Below are 26,442 nucleotides of genomic sequence, written 5' to 3'. Positions count from 1 at the left end.
ACACCAGTGAAGCTTCGACAAGGTGAGGGGGCCGAGGTGTGAATTGCTCTTCTGAAAGGAGGATTAGCTGTGTTTCTCTTAGGAAACTTGTCTGACTGCTTTGATAACTATTGCCACTATGGAAAGAAATCCATAGGATGCCTTTTCAATCAAGAATAATTGTTCAAAAATACGTGGCTTTTAACTGAGGACAAAGTTACTGTATGCAGGTAAAGATTCATGATACATTTTATGATCGTCAGCCATGGCAGCTTCACGGATCACCTAATCTGAGAGGAATGTTCAACTGCATACATGAAGATTTCTGATCAAGATGTTAAGGAAAATAATGTGTGCTTTTTTTTTTTTTAAAGTCACTCTTGGCACTTGTACTGAAAACTAGGAAGCTTGGTTTCAGGTCCTGCTGTTATGGTGATTCCAGCTGTGGACCTGGCAAGTCCCTTCAGTTCATGATTGTCAAATACCTCTGCTCATCTAACTCTAGTATTGTGTGGCATGTCTTTTACAAAGAAGAAAAAGATTAAACTCCTCTTTATGCTTTGAAAAATATGTCTTCCTTGAAACTCCTTGAACATTTTGAACCTGAAGAGAGTGCTGTAATTGCTAATTGCTGTTGTATGTTAGTAGTGCTAATAAACATCTTAAGCCTATTACTGCTACTCGGAAGAGCCCCGGGCCAATACTAATATATCTGAGAATTTAAGTAGACTACTGATGTGTTTATACAGCAAAGGTACTTTTGAAATATGACAGCAACATCATATTATACTCAGCAGCATAGGAAATTTAATCAAAAGAGCAAAATGTCAACAGAACAGCTTACAAGCTTTAAGGTATTCACGCTTTTCGAGCATGAAGAGTTTTCAGCAGCAGCAGTTCCTCACACAAAGATTTATTCCCTCTGAAGACTTTTTCATGGCTCATAAAGAGTGATGGATGAACTTAATTTTTAGTTTAATCTTTTTCTTTTCAGTCCAGTGATTTCTCTGATACTAGCAAAAAATTAGTGAGAATATGGAACCACTCACCAGTCATTAGTGATTGTTTATGTTACAGGCTGTTCATTGGGCACAACAGGTTTTCTGACTTTTCAGTGAGTGGGAAGAAAGTCTTACTTTCAGTAACATTATTTCTTTTAAAGCAGCATTTTGATATTTGCCATACCAACTGTCTGACTAGAATTTTACATTCTTACAAATAAAACTGTTTCAAGGATACCTTTACCTTTTTTTCCAGGTATTAAAATCAGTTTACTGCTCCAGAACATTGTGCTAATATTCTTTGACTTGGCTGAGAGTCAAGAACAACATAACAATGACAGAATTGTGCCCTACTGTGTTCTAAAATGATGTCTGATTCCCTATTCCGTGGACTGAATGCTGTGGAGAAAATTGTATATGCTTCATGCTATTGCCTGTGATTAAAATATGCCAAGGAAATAATTGCGTGCTTCTACATATAGAGAGTTGGTTTTAAAAAAAATAGCAAAGCAAGAGAATTGAACTGTGTGTCTGTAGTTTTTACTTGGCTTTCATGTTCTAAACCCCCTGTATTATTCTGTCTTTGCTTGGCACATTGCTCTTTAACTGTGTTGCTCAACTTTTTGGAACAGGCAATGTTGCCTTTTCCCTCAAGTCATGTTTTTCTGTAGCTCAGTGGACAATATTGTGTGGGCTCAGGGCCATGTTGATGTTCTATTCAGCATTTTCCATTTTGCATCTATGGCTGTGTTATATTGGCTCAAGAATTAAAATCAACCATCATGTTCTTCTAATACATTTGAAAAATGCTAGTGACTTCAAGGCTTGCGATTAGTGGAGTTCAGTGTCTTTAGAACTTTCTAGTTCTTTTTGAAGGAATCAGCTATTTTAATTAGTTTTCTTATCAGTGTCGAGAAAACAATGTAGGAAAAGAGAGAACAGCTATATGTGTATGGGATCATTTTTATTCTTTTGAAGAGTCACATTGAAAATTGGCCTTTCAAAAATCAACTTGAATGAAACAAAGCAGGAAATTCCATTTGGACAAAGATAGTCAAATGGCAGACTCAACTTTGGTTGTGGAATGGGTGCGTTGCTTCCTACAGCAATGGACTCACATGTGTCATTGCAGCTGACACCTCTCTGCAGTTTATGTCCCCCTCTCACCTCTTATCTTTAGGACAGCTTTCTGGCAAGACAGAAAAATGTGTAACATCTGTGGGTATAAAACCCCAACATGGGATTGTCCCATTCAGTCTGAGAGATGAGTTATCCTACACTTTCCCTCAGCAGGAGTATCCATTTATTGGGCAAGATTGCTACTATACAGAAGTTAGGAGGAGTATCAAAATGTTTTCCAAAAATTATGCTGTAGTTACTGTGTTGTGCTTGCACATGGTAAAGGAACCTGTAGGAACAGTTAATTTGCCCTAGGTTTGTATTACACTTAAGGAAATATACAGGAAACTTCTAATATTTAAGCCCAAGAATAGCCCTGAGCTAGAGCTATGCAGTTAAAATCCACAGAACATTTTAAATGATGTGCATTTGTAACAGCAGAAACATGCAGGGCATTTAAAGCATTTTCTAAGAGATATAATACGGCTCCTGTAACACCTGTGGTGCTATAGCATCATTAATTTACTTTTTAACATATGAAATTATTCTTTTCCCTAGGCTTATTGCTATTACCTTTATTTTTTTACTAAATATGGCCAGAAGTATCAATATAAAAGTACATCTGAAAAAGAATTTTTATTTTTTTTAACCTTTCTGTTTTGTTGTTATATTTGGTGTTTTGGTTTTTTTTCTCTTCAACACAGTTCTTTGCAGTGAGGATCTGCCATGTATGGGCAAAATCAGTCCATGACCCCATATGAACAGCAAAAAGAGTGTGAGTTTTCATATTTCTTTTTCTAACTCCAGCTCCTCTTCCAGCTCAGGTTGCTGGAAAACTGCTGCTAAAATGCAAACGCATAAATGGTGTTTGTTCAGAGGATCCACTGCACTGTTGCCTTGGGGTTGAGCTGCATGTTCTTGGACAATGCACTCCTTCCATCTGTCACGTTGGGATGTTCTCTGGTTGTGTTTGTCTTTCTGGGCTTAGAGGGGCCCCCAGTAAGCAGTGCCTGCAGGTTCCCCTCAGTCCTGAAGGCAGGCCCCTAAGCAGACAGCCTGAGCTATCACCTGAGTCCCACCACTTGTGTCCTGGTCTTTCCTGTCCCTGTGCCAGGCTGGCTTAGCTCAGCATGGCTCTGTTGTGATTTGTACTGGCTGAGGTGGGAAAGCACAGGGCAAAGCTGCCTTGTAGCAGTCCCTATGCTGATGGATACCTGTTGGATGAGAAAAATCTGAATGTGAGACTTGCAGAATGGAGCCCACACCCCAACAGCTTGAGCAGGCTTTTTGTTTCTCCCCTCTGCTCCCGAGAGACTGTGCTCTCTGAGGAGCCTCAAGGACTGCACAAATGATAGGAATGCAAACTGCGGATAATCCAAAACTCTGCTAAGTGTCTTGAAGTATTATACTGATTTCACAGGTGCCCAAATTGTGGCAAGTAGTTAATGTATAAAATGTGAAGTATGCTAAATTATTAACCAGTTCAAAATAGTGAAAGAACTTGTTCTTCTACATCCTTGTAACAGATGTCAAATACTCCACGTATTGCCAGATGATTTCTGGTCTTACTGGAAGGAATGACAGTGAGTTACATGCAGGGGACTTCAGTTAAATTACACTGATATCAACAGGTGTTTTATCAATGTGTTTTGGATCAGAACCAGAACTCTTAATCAGGTTTCAAAGGCTTAAAAGAAGTACACTAGTAATGACAAACTCTTGTTAATAACCAAGTTTTGAGGTCTGTGGCTTAAGTTGAGCCTTCTCTTGTTTACTGTTTTCCAAGGTAAAGCTACTCTTATGCTTTGAGTTTATGTAGAAATGTAGGGAAAAAAACCCTATTATTCCTCATCCTCTGTATGAGACATAAACAAGGAGAACAAACACTGCTTATCAATCAGTGCTGTGCCAAACTATCATAGTGTTTAACCCAGAGGTAAACCTAATGGTTGCATGGTCTCTTCTGGTTAATACAGAAGAATAAAAATAGTCTCAAATACTTTATGTGCAAAATAAAATTTTAATTTTATTCTCTTCCACTCTCCTTTTGCTGCCCTACTTCTCATTTGTCTCATTTGTTCTAAACAGCACAGGCAAGAGAGAGGCAGTTTGGGCAAAGGTGTAGAATCTTCTCTAATCTGCCATCAATGAAAATGTTGGATGACATTTGTCTCATTGTGTTCTGTAATCATTTTGCTAAATCCATGGGGCTAAACTGTGATGTTCTTGACTGCCAGAACACCCCTGGACTCTAGCAGGATTCCAGTTTGGTCAGAGTATTCATAGGAGGTCTCTCAAAATGCATGTCATTTAGGAATCAGCTGTTTTTTCTGTTTTTGCTGAGATGAATCATGTTGAGAACTTCAAATAATGTGCATTCCTAGACATGCACAGCTGCATGCACTGAAAAGTTACTCTAATTTTTGAATTATTCTTACTATGAAATTTTTGAATTGTGCCTCTAACTAATAAACTATTTATTGAATTATTCCAACTACTCAATTCTAATTGAATTATTCAAAGTATTCTAAGTAGTAATATTTCAGTTATTCTAATAAAATCAAGTACATGAAATCAGAGGTCTATCCTAGGTAGATTATTATGTTATTTTTACCAATGTCTTGGATTATAGCTCCAAATGAACATAAATTAGAGAAATTAATTGAAATTAAGATGAAATTCTGAAATGATTGCTGAAAAACACTGGACTTAGGGAACCAAATAGATAGTAATACTTGGCTAGACACCAATTTGCCATCACAAAAAAGGATGACACATTTGTGCTGCTTATGCAAATCTTTCTGAGCTTAGAAGGAGCTGGAAAGAAGTTGGAGGATTATACTGGGTACCTTTGCAAATGTGAGTTGATAGCAGGAGGTGGGCTGTATGATGCTTTTTTACTCTTTGTTTTGACTTTCTAGTCAGTATTACCTGGAACCAATGTTTGGTGCCTCTTTCTTAACACACACAGCAATATATAGGAATTGACTTGTCTTCTGCCTGAACCTCAAATTTCAGAGTCTTGTGGCTGCACCCAGATCTCTTTTATCTGGCAGTGCTCTGTCAGGGCAGATGGTTGTACACATCCTTTTCTCCCATCTTGGGGTGGTTTTAGTTGCCCTGGCACGCTACCTCTATCAAAGAAGATAGGAGGAACTTTTGCCTGTCACTTTATCTTCCTATCAGTGTTTTTATGTGGATTATGAATGAAAAAGCCTCTTCATAGCCTATAACAAAAATGATCACCTGAGATAATTTAACTGACTCTCAGATCTGAACATCCTTGAAACACAGCCACGGAAACTTTCAATAATTTTCCCATCTTCTCATAGGATTTATTAAAAAATTAAGAGACAGGCTAAAGATCACTGACACCAACTTTTTAAGATGTTGTTTTTATAGACAAGAATATTTCTCTTTTTTTAATCTTATGATCTAACATACTATTAAAAGTCATAACACTTCTTTGACCATAATACTCAAAGACAACAAGGAATAGTTCAGGTTGCATTTCATAGAATCATAAAATGGCCTAGATTGGAAACGACCTTAAAGGTCATCTAATTCCAATCCCCCTACTATCAGCAGGGATTTCTTCAGCTAAAAGTCATTGCTCCGGGTCCTATCCTACATGGCCCTGAATGCTTCCAGGGATGGGGGAGCCATGGCTTCTCCAGGCAATGTGCCCCAATAACTTGGCACCCTCACAGTAAAGAATTTCTTCCTAATACATAAATCTGCTCTCTTTTTGTTTAAAGTCATTCCCCCTTGTCCTATCATAACCTGCCCTTTTAAAAAGCCCCTCTCCAGCTTTTTTTTAGGCCCCCTTCAGGTACTGGAGGGCCATAATGAGCTTGCTCCGAAGCTTTCTTTTCTTCAGGCTGAACAAGCCCATCTCTCTCAGCCTGTCTTCATAGGAGAGGTGCTCCAGCCCTCTGAGCATCTTTGTGGCCTCGCTTCAGCAGATCCACATTCTTCTTCTGTTGGGGGGTCCTGGAGCCAGTGCTCCAGGTGGGGTCACATGAGAGCAGAGCAGAGCAGAGGGGGAGAGTCTCCTTCCTCAGCCTGCTGGCCAAACTGGTTTTGATGCAGCCCAGGATACATTGGGCCTTCTGTGCTACAGATGCACATTGCTGGGTCAGTTTGAGCTTCTTGTCAGCCATCACCCCCAAGCCCTTTTCCACCAGGCTGCCCTCAGTCTGTTCTCCTCCCAGCTTATGCTTGTGCTTGGCATTGCCACAGCCCTTGTGCAGGACCATGTACTTGGCCTTGTTGAACTTCATGAGGTTCACAGCTCTGGATGGCATCCCTTCTGTCCATCACATGGACTCAGCACACAGCTTGGTGTTGTTGGCAAACCTGCTGAGGATGCCCTCAATCCCACTGTCCACACTGACAAAACAGATGTTAAACCATTGTGGTTTCAAAACCAACCCCTGAGGAATGCCACTCATCTTGGTTCCCATTTAGACATTTTGCTGTTGACCACAAATCCTTGAGTGTGACCATCCAGCCAATCCCTTATCCACTGAGTAGGTAAATTGTTGAAGCAGAAATGTTCAGTTATTTGCAGAATATTTACTTTCATTTAAGAGATATGCAGCTGATTTTGTCAGATGTCTGGATCAGAGAGTCAGCAAAAGGCTTTTTGAATTTATGTGGATCCAAGAGCTATATTATCATTAGGATGCAGCACGAACACAGTGGGGAAGTATTTCTCACAGAGCCTTCTGCTGCAGTGTGCTGGCCTGGCCCATCACTGGGAGCTAGCAGTGTGAGGATTTTTTCATCTTTTTCTGTCTTCACACAGCCCCTCTGCCCCCCTTCTCTTGTCCCATTTCCTTGTCTTCTAGGTTGAACTTGCCGTCTGCAGAGTGCAAATACATTTCTCAGCCCTGTCACTGCTGTAATTAGCAAAAATTCCCTGGAATTTGAAAAGACAAGAAAAGGTCTCAGTCAGTAAATGGATTATTGTTCATGAGAAAAGAAAACAAACCTAATAATTAAAACTAAAATCAGTTGTATCTGAGGAAGCAGGACATTTTCCAGGGCCTTGGCATTTGATAATTACACTGACATTATAATTTTTCTGTTACAAGGGCTCACTAAGAAGGCTGATGTAAGAGAACTAATAGAGGGTAAAGAAGTAGAAACCCTTTAGCAACAGCTTTATATGGATTTATGTAACAAATCTCTTTTCAGATTAAGTAATTGTTTCTCAGCTCATAGTTTTCAACTACACCAGTAGATAAGGATTTTTCTTCCAGCCTCATTAAAACCATATGTCTGCCAAATTAGCAATTACAGTGCTATTTAGCTGACAGTATCTTGCATTTAGAGTGACATTCCTTTCATGAGCTCTTGTGTATGAGATATGCATTTTGTATATAGCAGGCTACCACTAGTGATTGTCCCTTTTTGTTTGTCTCAGTTCAGCCTTTGTAGTGGATAGGCTGAGGAAATAAAAGCAAAATATATTTACACATATGGCCTAAGTTAAGTCCAAGCTGGATAAAAAAGGTCATTTGCTCTTACATGTCCTGGCATATAGAAACAGCTGCATAGGTTGGTAATATTGATGGTGCTGCACTTACTCCTGTCACCCCTTTGACATTCTCCCTACAGAGCCCACACGGGAAATGATGATGGAACTTCTTCCTAAAATGATGAAAGGAAAAATCCCTCAATAAAATCTGTGCTGTTAATGAAAGCACAAGGCACTTAAAAATTTTTAAATGAAGTAAACAAGTCAGTGCTCCCACAATGCCTTCCACTGGCACAACTTTCTTGCTGGTGACTCTTGCCTGGTGGATGAGAGCTGACATTTGGGTGTTACCCCAAACATTCTTCATTTTGGTTTCAGCTTGCAGGTTCGAAAGGTCTGCTGGCTAATATGAAAAAATGAACACCTAATTTAGTATCACTGCAAAAACACTCTTGGTTCAGTGGTATGAAAATAATCAATTACATTATTTGGTATCTAAAAACACCCATTATTCAAAACAGAATGTAAGTGAGAAATACTTTTTTGTAAATCAGAACTTTTAGACGCATCTACACACTGAATCTTTTTGAAGTTTATTTTTCTATGTGGTTGTCCTGTATCTTGGTGGGTATGTATGTGTACGAAATACTGACAACTTGTGAAGAAGAAAAGATATTTCTGTTTACAGGCACTTAAACCATCTTTCCATTGCACTGATTTCTGATCTGCACATGATCAAAACAGCAGTGTCTTATAAAAATGTATGACCCAAAAGGTGTCTGTGGTCCACAGAGGCTGACTATAGGCACAATTGAGATATATATCTTAAGAATATTGTTTTAGCTAAGCAGTCTTTGTTTCACAACCCCCAATAATAGATTACACAAGTCAGTTTAGCTAATTAGAGTAGAAAGTTAGACATAGGCAGACTTTTTGAGAAAATGCAAAGTAAAATGACAAGCCAGAAACTCATTTTGTAGTTTTGGGTTATTTGATTCAAGCTCAGTAACTTTTACAGATTCATGGACATCACTGTAGTTTTATAGCCTGAAAGACCATAACAAGGTCCAGAAATCTGATGTTCTGTGTAGGCTTCAGTATCTTAAAGGGATTAGCTGTGAGTTCTGATAGGAACTAATAGAGTTAGTTTGATACATCATTTCTGCTTATCGTTCTGGGTTATTTTATGAAGTGCTACTTGTACAGAAGGTGTCTGAACTGGATAAAGCACATTGCACAACTTATGTGTCCACTGTTGACATGTATGCATATATATGTATGTATACTTTGATTTATAGTATGTGTGCAGACTGACACAGAACAGAACCCAAACTGACTGTTCTGCTAATAGTAACCATAAAGCCCATGTTATTAATGTCTTTTTCTTTGAGATCATCCTTAGTGTTGAGATATGTTTGCATAGGAAGTTATTTTTTTATTTATTGGAGAGTTAGGCACAGTGTAGTAATATTGCTTCCATGTCTTCCTAAAGTACTAATTATATTTATTGCTTTTAATGAAATTAGGAGAGACGGTTGCATAACACTAAATCTCAAGATAGTAGATGCTAAAATTTATTAGTTAATTATTTCCTATTGATTTCCTAAGATGACAGGTTTTTTAAAAGGCTGTTCCTAATCTCACTTCTGTCTGTCATCCTTTGTGACTTGTGTTGACAGTTCCTTTTAAAGAATAAAACAGATTCTTTTTGAAATCTGTACTTTATACTGAATTCCTCTGCCAGAGCCCTGTCACTCTCCCACTGAGGTAGCTGTTGACATTTTCCAAAGCACAACAATGTTTAATTTAATATTTTTGTGCTTTAATGTCATATTCCCAAGACAACAGTTTGTCATTTCTCTCTCCTGATATAGCTGAAGACAACTAACTTCAGAAACTCCTTTCATTCTTTAGCATTTGGGCTAATTAGTGTTATGTTCTTTTAGTGCCTGACTTCAAGACCCTCTGTGTGTGAAGTGTTACACTGTGAGCAAACCTACTGAAATTAGTGAGACGAGGTGATGCATGACATACAGAGGAGAGCTGCAGGGCTGGGCATGTAGGCTGTGGGGATCAGAAGGCACTGGAGGATCACTGTGCATTTTTTGGTGCTGTAACAGCAAGCATGTCTATATACCTGTGTACACATACCCCTGTGTTTGCTTATATATGTTTGTACACATTTATGTGTGTATGCAAATACGTATTTTGAAACTTAGTGTTTGCTTGTTTAGTTATGGCTTCAGAAGTTGTGAAAAATAAGATAGCACAAGTCTCAGTAAATACAACCATTTGGTAAGGTTTCCCCCATCTTGAACTTACCTTTAGTGAGAATTTGATTGAACTGAGAGGCCAACAACGTGAGCTCCTGAGAGCTGTAGCTGTGCACCAGTCTTCCCCTGAGAGAGGAAGGATGCCAGATGTATGGCCTTGCAGAGCTGTTATGGGAAGGCATTTGATCTGTGGTACAGCATCTATTTGGCCAGTCACATTTTTGGTAAGTGCCATGTGCTTCTTTAAAAAACTACAGAAAAATCAGTAGCTGTTCTCTGAGAAAACCAGGTGTGGGCTGATGTCTGATCAGTGCTGGAGAATGATGATAATGAGGGGTGGGCATGGAAATGGCAGGATTTGATCCTTGAAGTCTGTAACTCTGCTGGAAAGGGATTTGGATTGTACCTGATGTTCAGTTCTTCTGGTGCATGAAAGCAGCTCTGGAGCAGAGGAGTATGAGAGGGAAGAAGAGTTTATTGAACAGAGTTTAGTACAGGATGGATTGCAAAGTGCTTGCAAGGTTTTGTTTAAAAACATCCAAAGGAAAGGGAATGAGGGTTGGATGGGTGAAGAATAAAAAGTGGAAAAATCTGTTAAAGGATCTCTCTAACTTACAGAAAAATCTGAAGACACCCAGAGAGAATTTTATTACTTTTTTCTGGGTTCATTGTCTTTTGTTCCTCCTGTAGTGAGTGTAAAGAAAACCTTAGGAAGGAACTTATACTACAGCTGAATAATTTAGAATCATTTGGTAGCAAAAGGCCAGGATTTGAACAACTGACAGGCATGCAAAGAGTTGTGCTGACAAAAGCGTAAGTTGAAAAATAACAGATCATGTGCATCTACCAGATCAAACAAGGAAGGAGCTGGCATTAAAATCCTCAAAATTCCAGTGCCTGGAACCGAGGGTGAATGGAGAGAAGAAACTGTATGGAGAGGAAAGACAAGCTGGGGAAAAGCATAGGACACTTATGTCAGAAAAACTGTTGTATAGAGTGATCTAGGAGACACAGTCACTGTAATGGTGGTTTCCAAAGAGGGATGCATAACATGTCATCAAGAAACAAAGAAAAAGGAAGCAAAATGAAGCTTGGGAGGATGCATGAAAGGATGTAATGGGACTTGGCTCGAAGTGCTTCGTCCATCTATGCCATGTGTAATCCCTGTCCTCCCCTCCCTGAGTAATGACAATAGTAATAATAGAAGTAGTAATAGCATACTTTTTGGAAATATTAAGTTCTAAAGAGAGTAGTGGAAATTTTAACAACTTCTAGTGAAAGAAGGCAATAAATGCTGAAAAACTTAATTCCCAGTTAGTAGGGAATGTTGTTTCTCTGTGGTGAACCTTCAGGGATCCTGAAGGTAATACCTTCTGATTTAGACAGGACAGAAACATGGGCTCTAATATCATATTCATGAGAAAATGATAATTTCTGTCTCCTTACATAACTGTTAGAGCAACTAAAGTGTGCCCAGTTCCCCATTTCTATACCAGGAATAGTTGTAGGACCTAGAGTCTTATGATCTTCTGTACAGGCAGTGAATTAATGGCCCTGGTGAGCAATCTAGATATTTACATCTCTATACCTTAAAGTGAATTAGCATATCATGTTTACATGGGGCCCTTTTCTATTGAAATCCATTTGTATGTTGCAATTATTGCTTCATTGTGCTTTTTCTGGTGAATATACCTCCTCTAGTATATCTGTGTGTGGTAGGTGTGTGTGTGTGTATATATATATCTATATAACCATATGTATTATGAATTAAGTTGGGTAGATCGATACTTAGACAAGGGCGGGGGGGGGGGGGGAAGAGAAAAAAGGTCAGACCACCACCATTTAGATATCATTTTGCAATTAAAACTGGAGCCAGTAGTGAAGCAATAAAGTAGGACCAAGTAGAAAGTGTTTTTTAAGAGTAAACCTGTGGGGCTATTTTGTAAGAAATAGCTGTGTCTGATTGTCTTAAAAAGGACAAAGACATTAGCTGTTTAGTAATGTATAGCTGGACTTTTTAATTAGATTTTATAATTAAAAATGCAATGTATCAAGATCCTCCACCCATAGGAAACTTCTAAAGATTTTTCCTTTGCATTAAAGGAATTAACTTTGTTACCTTGAGACATCAAATTATTCTGTGTGCTTCTGGGAGAGAGAGATGATTTAAGATTTTTAGAGACAGCACAGTAGGGAACCACATTCTGATTCAATGAGCCACCACAAGTTAATCAGTACTTTTTACTCTGCATTGTTTTCTCTTGCCTTTGCAAGTCTCATGCTGTTCTTGAAATGCCTGGGAATTAAAAGAACCAATTCACTGTCAGTACTTGGGAAAAAAAGATGGTGTTTCATAGTGAGAGAATTATGTATGTCCTTTTTAAAAAACTTTTTCTATTCTTTTTTTTGTAACCTTTTTTTTTTCAATGTGACTGTTGGGACCCCCAGGAAAGGAAAATGCTCCTTGTAGAAATAAATGTCTTCCTGTCCCCTGCAGAGAAAATTATTAAGAACAAATTTACTCATAAAGTAATAAAATAAACTAAAAGAAATTGCCATGAGCAAAAAGTGCTATTAATTCTGACTAGCTTCTGGCATAAAGCTGAAATAAAGCACTCTTAATGCTTAAGAATGGCTTAAGACCTGAGCTATTGCTCCTGCTTTTAAAGGCGCAGTAAATACTGTAAGAACAGTTGAAACTCTGGATATGAGTTCTGGATACATCCAGCTGTTTGGAGGTGCTTGCTATTAGAAGTTTTGGCTCATTCTTTTCTTCCTTCTTCCAAGCTTTCCAGACTAATACCCTCCCTCCCCCCAGTTCAGGCTGATGGACAAAAGATAGTCAGTTCTCATAGTACTTTTGCATCTACTTAAAATAAAGAACCAGGGGGTGGGGAAACTCAGAGAAGCCCTTTCTCTGTTCCTTGCAGCATCCATCACATTTGGTACATTTGCTCTTTGCTGTGAAGTACCTGAACCCCTGTGACAACCCACCCTTAAGGGGAAGGAAGCACTTAAGATTTGTAAATGCTTGTGGTTGGAAAGAACAACAAAAATCAGCAAATTTTACTAGTAAAATACACCTTTGTCATGGAAATTGGTATATTAGTCCATGACCTACTATATAAACACGTGGCAGTGGGTTTTGGATAAAGGGACAGGGTGAAAGGGGAGGAAAAAAAAGATGACATGAATTAATGAGGGGGTGAGAGAAAAAGAGGAAAAAAAAAAGAGATCACCAGTCCTGGTTTGAGCATCAATCCATCTGTGTTGGTCTGGCCGAGGAGATGTCCAGGATCTGGGGGTGCCACCCAGACTTGGAGTGGGATACCTTTTTGTGAACAGGCTTCTTGCTTTCTCTGCAAATTAGTTATCATGTGCAGTCCATTCTTTCAGGCCTTTCTGGAAATGGCTCAGAGGACTTCAGGGATCTTTGCTGGTCTTTATTCCCCTCTGTACAGTCTGTGCCCACTTCTTGGCCTCATTCCTACACTTGCACTGTTCTGTGTTGTGCTTATCTCCAGGATCTACAACAAGGGTGTTTGTCCCAGGAAAGTGCTGCCCTGTCTCTGCCCCTTCTCTAGTACATCTTGCTCTTTGCCACTGCATGTTAACACCAACAGTCCTTGTTAGTACCAAGAATTCTTGTCTGCTGTTCCCAGCAGCTGCACAGCCATCCAGTTGTTGGTGTCTGAGACACACACACGAGCCCCTTACCTTCTGGGAATCGAGAGCTCAGAGGGTCTTGCTTTGGACCACTGTTACAGGATCTCAAGAGAGTGGGCTTTGGTTGACCTAATAGTCCATCCTGGCTGCAGTTTGACTCAGGAAGTTGATTTGAAGGTTCAATAACAAAAATATTATTCCACTTGGGTTGCTATTCAGGTAAATAATAAGTTTCCAAGGCTTTTGGCTGAAAACCAGGTGCTTGTTAGACACCTGTTAGATCCTGGGAACAGACAGTGTTTCTGATAAGCTCAAGAGGAGCTTTGCCCAGGTGCAGTTTGTTAAGAACGAGGCCTAATGAGCATTTCTCAGATCATAGTGGGGAGGGGTGAATGCACTACCACAATCCATCCACCCCATGACTGAAATCAGCTTCTCTGGGCCTCTGCAACCCCATATCCCAACTCCAGTCTGTAATCAAGTAAGTCTTTATATGAAGAATTTATGTGTTTTACTGAAGTTGGGGAAGGGGGAGGTGAATTAATTTCAGATGTATTCATGTGTTTTCTAGAAAAATATGCATATACAATAAAAATAGTAGAGTAATGTGTGTGTTTGTATTTCACTAGGAGCAAGTGCAGTGGCAAAACAGTAAGACTGAAATTATGGTATGATTTTCAGGAGACTGAAGCTAAACAAGTATAAAATGGCTGTCAGACAGTTCAACAAGTTTCTGTAAAATCTTATTTTCTATTGGTGAAATGTTTGACTTTCCCCCCGCCCTTCTCCCCTCCCCATCTGGCCCTCAATGCATCACATGGACTTTGGGATGCACTAAACAGATTGAACAAAGCAAGTCATTAAGTTAATCCCCCCAGGGTAGGAGTACAAGCTGCTCAATTCCTGAAGCCTACCTGAGGCAAGAGGAAATAAATCAAAACAATCAAACAAATGTTTGATTCCAGAACATGTGCCCAGGGAACTACCCACTGGTGGTTGAAGGCCTTGTGTTTTATATAAAGGAAATCAGGCATGCCCGAGTCTTGACTAAGTAAAAAACATGAGAATAAAAATCACTACGTGATAAGTGGAAGGTAGCGTTGACTAAGGCTTATGTTTAGTATCAGGCAACATTTTGAGGGGCTTGACATTGAATTATATAAGCTGTCATTATGATGATGAGGTGCAATAAGCTTTCATTAAAATGTTCACTTTAAGATACGATGCAGTTTCTTTAGTAATTTCCTAGGTCAGTAACTGTTGTTACAGTCCCTGTAAGCTATGCCATTGTTTCAGTAGACTGTAACCTTAAACTCCTAAAGAATAAAGAGGGACTAGTAACAAACCACCAAAAACCAAAGCCCAAACCCCCAGCCAACATCCTCCCAAACTAAACACTAATCTACCTACCCCTCAATCACTCTCCATCTCCCCTCCTCCCCCCAAAGAAATTAAAAAAAATCATGTGAGATTTCTGTCAATTTTTTTTTTCATTTGATTTGGTATCATCACTTTAGTTTGGTAATTCACCTAGTAATGCATTCATAGGACTTTTGTAATGTTGCCAATTGTTCAGTTGTTTCTTTTTTTTAATTTTTTTTTTTTAAATTTTAATGTTTCTGTTTGTGCAAGGGCTGTCATGCACAATACATGTAAGAATTAGGAAACCTGGGGCCTCACCTCTGCTTTCAGTACAGTAGGATCGTGGCATGAGCGATCTCTTAAAGTCTTGTAAAACAAAGGTTTCAAACTGGATGCAGTGCTCTAGATTTCTTGGTGGTGGCGTGTGTGTATGTAGGGTGTGTAGGTTTGTTTTGTGTTCTCAGTGTAGAGGAAGAGTTTTGCTGTAAATGTACAGCCTGGAACAACCGATTTCCCCACCTGCTCCACTGCAGATGTGCTCCCAGTGATCTGAATGCAGCTTCATCACAGTTATGGGAGGCCCCAGTGCCACAGCCCAGGGACAGCTTGGGGCCAGCACCTGAGTGCTCATTTTCAGTGGTGCATCTGTCACTGCCTCCTTGGAGCTGATTCCATACTAATGTGGCAGGAAGGATGTGAAGAGTTGTGTTCCCTGTTGCTGAACAGAATGGAAATTTGCAATTTTGTGAGGAGGTACAAACAACGTGTGCGTGTATATATTTTTTATAAAACTGTGCTAGTCTCTGGTCTTTGTTCCCCCTTGAAAACCTGCACTCCTCTCACTGATGTATTTCTTTTTTTCTATAGTACTCCTGAGATAGGAATTTGAACCTCCAAAAGGTTGGTTTTCACTTAGCACCACACTGACTGTTGACAGGAATTTAATTATGAAAAGAACGTTTCTGAAATATTGGATTTTTCATCTGCTACTATCTTTTCTGAAATGCAGAAGATAATTATTCAGATATGTAGTACATATCAAGGTATACAGACCATACAGAGATGTGTTTTTTCCCTAAAGAGCTTGCAGTCCAAAGAATTTGTTATGCTAATGAAAAGCAGGGACAGAAACAGTTTTAGCTGCCATTCAGCAAACTGTACAGGATATTATTTAAAGAAAACATTCAAAGAAGTAATGCTGCAGGAATTAAAATGTGGACATCTCAGCTGCATTCAAGATATGCTATAGGTTTGGTTTTTGGGGATTATTTTTTAGTTCGGTTTCCCTCTCTCCCTGTGATTAGAATGCCCAAAATCTTTTGTTTCGCTACATATCTGCTTGTTGCCATCAAATTGTCCTGTTGGTATAAGTAAACATACTTGTAATCTTCTCCTGCAAGACAGTTTATTACAGGGAAAAGTGCAAATGGTGGCTTCACCTCATGTGTTGTGTTTGCAAAACAAGAAGACAGCTTCAATTGCTTTAAACAATATTTTTTCTGGGTTTTTTTTCATTCTTTTCAAACTTTTTTTGCACATGCTCTTTCCCAGAAAACTTAGGTAACTCTTTACTAGAAGCAAAGAAGTGTATCTACTTATATGCCATGGCTTTGAGCATGCAAAACCTATTTTTCATAGGAAACTGGGCCCAATTTGCATTTATTCAGCTCTTTGCAACGGAATTGCACAGTGTGTCAGGTTTTAGGTACACTCACAGCACAGCTATGGCCAATCGCCAGTCCAAGGTGAGTATCACAGACTCCCTCCTGTATCTGCTGCAGTGCCACCACACCTCTGAGTGGAGGAATTTGCATATCTTATGTTTCTCTTGTGGATCTAAAGGTGATGGTTGAAGTGTCAGGGTCAGTTTGACTCCTGTGTTCCCAATTTTCCTGTTTACTCCTTCCCTAACACCAAGCAGTGCATGTGGATGGGGAATGGGGGTTGTGCTCCACTCATAAGTCTTTGTCCTGGCTTTTCCTTTCTCATATTTTTCCCCTTCTCCAACATGGGTCCTTCCCACAGTTCTTTAGGAACTGCTCCTGTGTGGGTCCCTCCAGAGGCCACAGTTGCTGCCTGAAAAGCTGCTCCTTTGTGGGCTCCTCTCCACCAGCAGCCATCCCTGCTCCCATGAGTGTTGTGAGATTGCTTTCAAAAAGTGAATTTCTGAGCAATCCAAACTGCTTCAGCTCTGTGAGAATCATGCAGATATTTCAGCTTGCAAGGACACACACCTGCTGTTTGTCCGTTAGGCAATGGTCACTCCTTGCAAATGTTTTCATAAGAACATCTCAACTGCCTTCCTGATCTCCAGACATGGACCTCAAAACATCGGGATGAGATAATACAAACACTGGACTTGTGAGAGATAGGCTTTTAACCAATTAGAAGTTCTAGGGTGTCGGGGTGAGACCTTTTTAGCCAATAAGATGTACCTCTAACCCTATATAAACCGTGTGCTGTGTGAAATAAAATGTCTTCACTATAAGCTTGTTGGTGAAGTCCTTTCTCTCCGCGAAAGTTTGTTTACTTTACATGAGGGCTCTCCACAGGCTGCTGTTTCCTTGGGGGCATATCCACCCGCTCTGGCATGGGCTCCTCCATAGGCTGCAGGTGGGTATCTGCTCCACCATGGACCTCCATGGACTCTAGGGGGACAACTTGCTTTCTCTATGGTCTTCTCCATGGGCTGCTGGGAAATTTCTGCTCCTGCACCTGGAGCGACCTCCCACCTCCTTTCTTCCCTGGCCTTGGTGTCTGCAGCATTGTCCCTCTCTCAAAACTCCTGCGCAGCACTTTTCCTCCTTCTTAAAGGTGTTACCACAGAGGCACTACCAGTGTTGCTGTTGGGCTCAGCTTCAGCCAGCTGTCCATTTTGGAGCCAGCTGGAACTGGCTCTGCCCAAGACAGGGGCAGCTCCTGGTGTCTTCACCCCTGCAGCCCCTGCTACCAAAGCAAAATACACAAAGTTTCTTTGAAAACAGTGCAGTCAGTTATTTTTCTGTAGACAGAATTTGTCTCTCCCCATCAGCATCAAACTGTGATGCTTTGTCATTACTGTGACAAGACAGGAAAGGTTTGAGTCTCTGCAGAATTCAAGACAGGTTGTTGCCAGAAACAGTCTTCCTTTTCACAGGACAAAATTTTAAATCGAGCATAAAAATGAAGGGGATAACAAGCATGCAACAAAGTGGATACATGGATTTGAAGGAAGCAATTTTCCTTGTCTTTTTTTGGACTGAAGTAAAGAGTTTTCTATTGGAATGAAAAGCCCCCAAAAAGCTTAATGCTGTGGTTGTGTCATGCCTTCCTCTTAATTTGTTTTCTTGGATTCCAGAGGTGGGTTGTTTCTTACTGGCAAAACATTTTCTGTGCTTTTGAGTTTTTTGTAAGGAAGAATGAGACTGCATATACTTTAAAGTGGCCAAAACTTCTTTTTGTACTGTTTTGTTGTGGCTTTGCAAATAGGATATATTACTTAGACACAGTTGCCCTCTTGAGTAGGATGCTCACTGAGTACTTCCATCCTGCTGCAATTCTTTGTGAAGAAGAGGTCCAAGTCCTGCTGAAAAAATAATCTATCCATTCTCCTAAGTTTGCAAAAGAAATGAACTGGTTTCATTTCAGTAGTCTTCAATTTTTTAAATAACACCTATTTTCAAGCTGCCACTCATACTAGAAGAAAATGTATTGAATCAAATTTTTCTCACAAAAAAGCTTAGATTTTCATCTCTAGAGTTCAAACAAATGATGCCACAGCTTTTAGGCCTGAACATGTCTGCAAGCTATGTCAGGAAAATTGCAAATGCCAGAGATAATTTTGATGCTCTTTCTCCATTAGCTTTTAAATCACAGTACTGCTTAAATACAGTCCTTGAAGTTTTGGTTTGATTGAGCCCAAGCTGGGCGCTAAGATAACTTGATTGGCTGTCCACTTGAGAACAAGGTATAAAAAGATCACATTTAGAAAGAGAATTCTTGAGTACAATTATAAGAGATGAGGGATTTTATTGATGGTTTGGTAGCAGCAGAACACAGAATGGCACAGCATTCGGGAATGATACCATTGTAAGCAGCTGACCTGCAAAGTCATTATTTTTCACAAGCTGAAATGTAATTTCAAGTCATACTTTTTTAATAATAATGTAACTTCTTATCAGTATGGGGCTAGAATTGTATTGTTTTGATTTTAACAGAAGCCTAGTCTGGAAGGTTTCTTCTTGCCTGTGATGGCTTGCTAGGCCATTTTAGAAACTGCTCCAGCAGGAATCAACTGTACACTGTACTCATCAACCATTACCAAATCTGATTCAGTAAAACACTGAGAATGACCTTGAAGAAATTGTAGCTGAGAACTTCATAGCAAAGTACGTTCACTATCATTATAAGCTGTTGAAAAAAAGTTTGAGATTAAACAGTGTTAAGAGTTAGAACAAGAAAGATGAAGAAACAGACAGTCCCTTTTTTCTGTAAGTTGATGGCAGATGTGTCAACATTCCTCAGTTTTTGTGTTCTCAATAGCCACTATTTATGGAAAAGATCCAAAGTTGGAAAAAAAAAGAGGTGAAACTGTTCACACAAATCATTGAGCTGAGCAAAACAATACAGGATGTCTGCATATCTGATTTCAGCAGTGACATATGTGGGAATGAGCTGAAAAGTTATTTCTGTAATGATAAATGGTAGGCTTTTCATGGATTTTTACCCAATGTGGTATCCATACATATGTACCTATATGTGGTATTGAATATGTCAAAAGTTTATGATATTTAACCCATCAAATTAGAGGAAAAGAGGGGGAAAAAGAGAAAAAATCAGAGGAAATGAGGAAAAAATTGTCCTGTAAAACACTTAATGGCCAAGGGGAGATTACCTCAGCAGAAATATGAATTGGGAAGGAGTGGAAGATGGAGCAAACATAGAGGGAGTTGCTTAACTTATTTTGTAAACCCTATGAGGTTTTATATTAACTATAATATAAAGCACTTTTTTAGTCCCAAATTTTAATTTGTTCCTTTCTGTTCATGTGCCTATTATTTCCATTTCTGTAAATTTCTGTCCAAAGAGTTCTTCCCTTTACAATTTTTCACTTGTTTTTCCATTTGTCCCCTTTGCAGTATATCCTAGTTTCATCTTCCACCTGTACGTGCTGATCTGAGACACACAAAACCTGAAGAATATTGTGCTGGCAAGTCCACGACTCCAGGTGCTCATGCCAAGCTCAGAGAAACACACTGCTCCAGGGTTTGAAGTCCGACTTCCTCAAAAGGCAAAACTTTATTTACAGCTATTTATTTGCATCACAGTGTGTGTGTGTGTGTAATCAGGCTGGGGGAACAGGGACTGATATATTTATTCTAATCTTAAAATACCACTCCAGTTTCTCCTTGATTTACTCTGCCCTTGCTAAAGAAATTACAAAACCACAAAAGACTGTAAGTTTCTGACTCAGGAGTGAGTCCTACTCGATATTATTTCAGAGCAGAAGTTTGCCTTGAAGGTACTGCTTCTGCTCTGACAAATGTTAGCGATCCAGACAAGGTGTGTGATGTAGGTGGAACAGCCATATGTGCACACTGAGAGCCTGGATCCGTGCACTGCTTTGCTATTTTATCACTTCTGCGCTTGGGCTTTCTGTGCATGTGAATTGTAATGCTGATTCCAGGCTCAGGGCTCAGCAGAGCAACGAGTGTTGAAATCCCATGGATGAGAATGCAAATGGCAAGAGATGGCAGCAGCTTCAGCTGAGCCTGGTACAAACCTGGCCACTGGCTTGGCAGAGCTGTTACTCTGAGGGACTCAAGTTGGAGCTGTTTGCTGTTCTGGGTGGATTGTGGGAATCCAGGGCTTTCTGTGGGTGACACTTCCACTAAATGAGTTTGTTACAGCATTTGTCAGCAGTTTGAAAAGAGGAATATCTCCTATGTTCTGGATGGCTTTCTGTTGCAAGTTCTTTGTTGTGGCTATGGCACAACCTACCCTGCCCTGTTACTCTTCTCAGGTATCATCCCCAGGGAAGAGCTGCCCCCATCCCTTTTGCTTTTATGTATTTCCAGGTGTAGCAGACCATGTCTGTGTGATGATAAGAGCTCTGTACCCCAGTGATCGCCTGCTTTGTGGATGCTTTCTGTGTCCTTTTGCTCCTTTCCTCTCTCTTTTAACTGAGACAGAGAATAACCAGGTTGGTAAAAATCCACTAAATCCCATTTTTATCTTGACCTTGTATTAAATCCAAAGTTTTGTGTAGTTTTTGGCAGAAAGTTATGCAGAGTTTGCCATTTTTTTTTGTTAGTTACACTTTCACAGAATTATTTGAGATCCCTTCAGACCTTAAACTCAGGGTTTTAAACTATGTCAGTAGTAAGTTTGAGAAGAGTTGACTCTTTGCACGGTCACTGCATTTTATGCACCTCCACGTTTCAGCAGTTGGATTCAGTTTTGTGTATCACTAAAGAAAGGGTTGCACAAATTTACAGCAAATGCAAGCCAGTTTAGTTCAGTGGACAAGAAGGTGATTTATTCTAACAGAGTAAGAGAACCCAGAGTTGTTCATGGGGTATCAGTGGACATAAAGCACCTTAGGAAAACATTGTTCGAGCTATTAGAAAACTAGAGTTTAGTTAAGACATGGGTATAAACAGAGGGTCTTCCTGAGGTCTCTTGGAAGATGTTCTACAGAAAACAGGGTGAGAGAAGGGAGGGGGAAAGTAAATCTAGAAATATGCAGGGGAAAACCCCCCAAATTAAGCCAGTTGCTTACAGTGGAATTTATCCCAGTGCAAAGAGCTTGATGCTTAAGGAGTATTTAAACTCCAATTTGAGGCCTCACATGAAAACTAAGCATGCCTCCTGGTGAGTCTCTACTGTTCATTCCTTCCATCAGAGATGAGAACTGTTTTAGGTTATTAATCATCTTAATCACACTAATCTTATTAGCAAATATACAAACCTGGAAAATATAAAAAGGGGAAGGGGTGGTTCAAAATTGATTTTAAAAATCTAATAAAATCTCATTTATAAAAGGAGGATGAATAGAGAGCTTCATTAAAAAAATATATAGGTTATTGTGTTTTGTGGTCTCATCCTGAAGTATAAATTGGAATTCTGTAAGCAGCAGTGTAGTAGATACATGAAGCTTTTCCTTGAAGGAAAATCTATATTGGAAACTTTAATTAGTAGATGCTTGAAATTGAGGTAAGTTGCTTTCTTGCAAAACGGGGCATGGTCATGCTGTTTAGAAGCACAGGGTAAAGTATTGCCCTTTGTATCCATGTGGACTGGAGATCTGAGAAGGGAATGTTGGTTTCTGTCTCTGCAGCGGGTGGGAGAGGATGGAACACACACCACTGCTCTGTTTGAGTGGGCAAAGCAGGTGACTTTTTCTTTCCCTTTAAGTGACTGTTGTTATTTTAATTTGAATGAAATAATACATCTTTCCAGTTTACTTTGATATATGTCAAAAGATTTTGGGGTAAGTCTGATATGATCCAGGAGTATTGGAGGCTGACAGGACATCTTCCTCTTTAAAAATCTCGTAATTTAGGAAATAAACCATATGTTTACGTGCAGAAATCTGGAAAGAAGTATTTGGACTATTTTCTGCCATGCATGCTCAGTCCACCAATCCAGCAGAGATATTTTTATGAGGAGTATTTTATTTCAAGTGGTTTTTCTGAATTGATGAACACACACTCTCTCATTAGACTTAAATTTTATGAGGGTAGAAAAAATTGGTCACATTTTTAATTCCTAAATCTGTAGCAATTTAGCTTGTCTTCAATAATGCTTCATCTTTAAAGGTTAAAAAATACAGCCAGACTTTATAATTAACTATTAAAAGTGGACATGAGTCTGTTACCTTACCTGTTGAAGGTAGAGTCTTTGTCCTTTGTAGCTCTCCTTAGAGTGTTTTGTTTTCTCTTCAGTAGATTTAAATGAAAGCATACACTTTCATGTGGATTTTCTTTTTGAATGCTTTGCTTTAAGTCTCAGTTTCAATTCAATTGATAAAGTCTAAAGAGAAAAGAATAGGAAATTAGTTCTGGTAATTAATCTAATTCAAAGTAGAGTCTTTGCTTGTGATCTATATTTTTATGCTAGGTTTTGGGTTGTATGGTGGTGTAGTGTGGTTTAAGTAGATTTGTAAATGAGCAAAATTTATACATATTATACACATGAAAACTCTGCAAGTAATCCTTTTTTATGGGTGGTTTATATCATTCAAAGAGGGCAATAGTTCAGATATCATGGATTTCTGGGGACAAAGAATAAAACTGCCTTAACATCATCTTCACTGGAAGATCAGATGTGCAGGTCCACTGACCTACAGCTATTGGAGAACTGTGGGCAGAAGGCATTTCATTGGCACTCTGAAATCATCTGTTTACTTTTTTTCTGAGTTGCTTTGCAACCCTGAAAACGGACCACTTGAGAATTGATGTTTTTTTGCCAAATGAGGATGCTTCTAATCTTGTGAGGGGTGCATAAACTTGCTTTAAGCTGATTTACACTGGCAATATGTTCAAAACAGATGGAGTACATCAGTGCCTTGATATAAAGTCTCTTAATGAACATTGCCAGGCAAGGAACCCCATGACACAAAATGCTGCAGAAACTGTAGTTACACAAACCAGAACAGTAAGTGGATCACATCTGTATAGTGAGGCAGATTTTCATCTCTGTTATTCTCTTTGAGACTGGTGTGAAAAATAGACCTAAGACTCGTTTTTCTGCATATGTTTTATTGCAGAAACAATGCTCTTACAAGGTTATCATCATTAATTTACCTGATACAGAGGAATCTAAGAAAGACACTCACTTTGGATTGTTCTAGATTAAGCAGATTGAGCTGTCTGCAGTTAGGAAGTGGGAGATAAGACAATTTCAAGAGGTGTCATTTTCTGATTTTATTTTATTTGTAAATATGGTTTCTGCAGTGCATACACATAACCTGTCAAGTAATATAAACATTCATTCTATTTTATATACAGGAAACTAATAATATGAGACACTCACATTTTATGCTTGATTTCCGAAGTAAACTACTTTATTTCCTGTGATAAGACAACAGGGACCTGTTGGTTAATGTAATATTTTTAAACTAGTTTTCTTATCAGGATGCAGGTAAAAGAATTTTTTTAAATGATAGATTAATAATACAACATGATTAGTCATCCTGACATCAGCATGGCTTTCAGCGTCATCTGAAAAGAGGAGTCAATTCAGTGTCTAAATGGGCTTCAGCAGATGGATTGGAGTAACTTTCTTATTCTTAGGCCATTTCATCTTAAGCTACTCATGTACAGTTTTTGACCTGCCAAAACAAGAATTGCAAATTAAATTATCACTTGTGATGTTGATCATTAGCTACAAATTATTGAACTTAAAATGTGTGAGGGGAAGGGGTTTAAGGACAATCTCGCATTTTATGTAATTTTTCTAAGCTGTTCTTGCCCAGGCTGCTGCAATGCATTGCTTGGGTCCTAACTGTTCTTGTTTCACCCTCACAAATTTAGGATGATTATGTGCATACATTAGTAAGTTGGTATATTGCAAGGACACTTGCTTTTAGAAGCTAAAACTGAAGTTGTTACAGTGTTGTTGGGGTTTTTTTGTTTGATTGGTTGGTTGGGGGTGTGTGTGTGTGTGTGTTGGTGTTTTGTTTTTTGGTTTTTTTTAATGAAACAATTACAGCATTGATCTTTTGGGGACTTTTTTTTTGTGTGTGCCCCCCACTCTACCCCACCCCCTGGGCCCCAAAGCAGGATTAATGGAAGATGTTGAGGACATTGCTTTTCTCTGTAACACAATAGCCTGTTGTTCACATGTAGAAGGGATGCCCATTAATGACAAGTGGTATATTTGTTTTCCCACCAAGACTGACACACAGTTTCAAAGGTCAGGCACTGTCTGATACTGCATTTTCTGGTTTAAACTTTCCTTTTCCCACAGTGGATGAGTTTGTATAACTCCCCCAGCTGCTTTTCCATTTGCTGCAATGTGTCTCTAGCAGTTCTCCAGCTACTCTGCTTCACTCAGAGCTGAACACAGCGCAAGTTAGGAGCTAATTAGTCTGTCCTGATAAATAAAGCAGTGCTTTATGGGAGAGTGGGGCAGGCCTGGGGATGCTTGAGCAAATGCCTTGGGTTATAAGCTGATTTTTCTCAAGGCCTCAGTTCAGTGTTTTGATCACCACTTTGATTACCAGGTGAAAATGCAGAATGAGAGCAAGCTGGGGAGTAGCTGGGGAGTTGTGAGCAAGATTTTTTCCCCCATCTTACATTATGCCAAGTATTTCCACAGTCCATAGATGTTTCTACTACATGTTCAATTCAAGGACTTCAAGGAAAAGACTATCACATGGCAACAGGTGGGGGATGCTTATTTATACCAAGACCCAAATGTTGTGCTGTCTTTTGGAGTCGTTGCCCCCACAGCACGCACGGGTTGTTGGAAGGACATTTCTGTCCTTTCGCTGTGCCCCTCATTAAGCAGCAGGTTCTGGCACTTTGTACTTCAGGCACACACGGCCTTTTCCTGTAGCTGTGGCAGGCACTGAGAGAATGTCCTGTCGTATTGAGGCAACACCAAACTTGGTGAGGCATAAAATCAGTTCTTTCCAACCAGCGTAGTTTTGATTGAAGGAACAGCTTCCAGCCTCACAGCGAGAGGACTAACTTGTCACTCACTGGAGCAATTTACCTGTTCCAAAAGGAACAGCAATTGTTTCCAAGAATGAAAGCAGCCACTGTTAAAAACAGAAGCTACCAAAAGTGTATAGGATTACTTTAAATTCCCATTGCTTAGGAGTATCACCCTTACTGTTTGTTTTGAAGCTGCCGTTACTCAATTTCTTTTTTAAGAAAACGTTTAATTAACAACATAGAAGGAAAAATGTGGTATTTAAATAATGAAGGTAAAAGCTCAATCATTTGTTATAACTATATTCCAGAATTACTTCAAAGTAAGATTTCAAGCAACTAATGTCATGTCAGTGTATTCCTTTACGCTTTTGAACAGTTCTTCAGTCAGGGGGGTGAAATTACAGTGCTTTTAGGAAAATTAATTATTTTTAGTTTGCTTTTTTTTTCACTGCACATCTTTTTGCCAATGAAATGGAGTGTCACTGACCCCCTTTTATAATATTGTTAGCTCAAGTGCAATAATTGCTTCTTCTTGCAGGCTGAGTGAGGCATCAACCTCTGAAGTATGAGTTAAAGTTCAAATTACGCAGCCTTTGTTCTTTGCTTCAGACTACCTGCTCTGAATACATAACACAACCAGGAGAACATCAAATAAGATGTCTTAAAAATGTATTTTTCAGTTCTGAGGGTAGATCGGTATCTGGGCAGGAGACAAGGGCAGTGTATTTTATAAAAAATAAACACAAGAACCTTACAATAAGTGTTAGTACTGTATCCTATTTCATTGCCTGTTCCTTCCCTTCTCTGTTTCTTAACAGATTAGTCTCAGTGCAGTTAGAGGTTTTTGTTATAAAATAATATTGTAGCAAAACGCCCCTTAAAGCATCGGTTGATTTATCTGTATAGACTGTGGA

The sequence above is a fragment of the Pithys albifrons genome, chromosome 6, assembly GCF_047495875.1.
Source record: "Pithys albifrons albifrons isolate INPA30051 chromosome 6, PitAlb_v1, whole genome shotgun sequence".
NCBI lineage: Eukaryota > Metazoa > Chordata > Aves > Passeriformes > Thamnophilidae > Pithys > Pithys albifrons.
Note: the sequence above shows the minus strand (reverse complement) of the source record.